A 219-nucleotide genomic window follows, 5' to 3' on the forward strand; every position below is an offset into this window, starting at 1 on the left:
CGCTCTTTCAGCCGCTGCTGAGGCTACGCCCGCCAGCGCTGCCGTGGCCGGGGAGCTGATAAAGCCGGGGTGTTGGTCGGGCTTTCTGCGAAAGGAAGGACGAGATAACCGCGGGAACTCCCTCGTTACTACGAGGGTTACGATGGTGTTTTTCCCTTCTCTCATCTGACGGGCAGCCCACAGCAGCCGGCGGCTCGCCCCGGCCAGGGCTGCGCCCGC

This window comes from Aptenodytes forsteri, unplaced genomic scaffold (genome assembly GCF_000699145.1).
Source record: "Aptenodytes forsteri isolate BGI_AS27 unplaced genomic scaffold, ASM69914v1 Scaffold308, whole genome shotgun sequence".
Lineage (NCBI taxonomy): Eukaryota > Metazoa > Chordata > Aves > Sphenisciformes > Spheniscidae > Aptenodytes > Aptenodytes forsteri.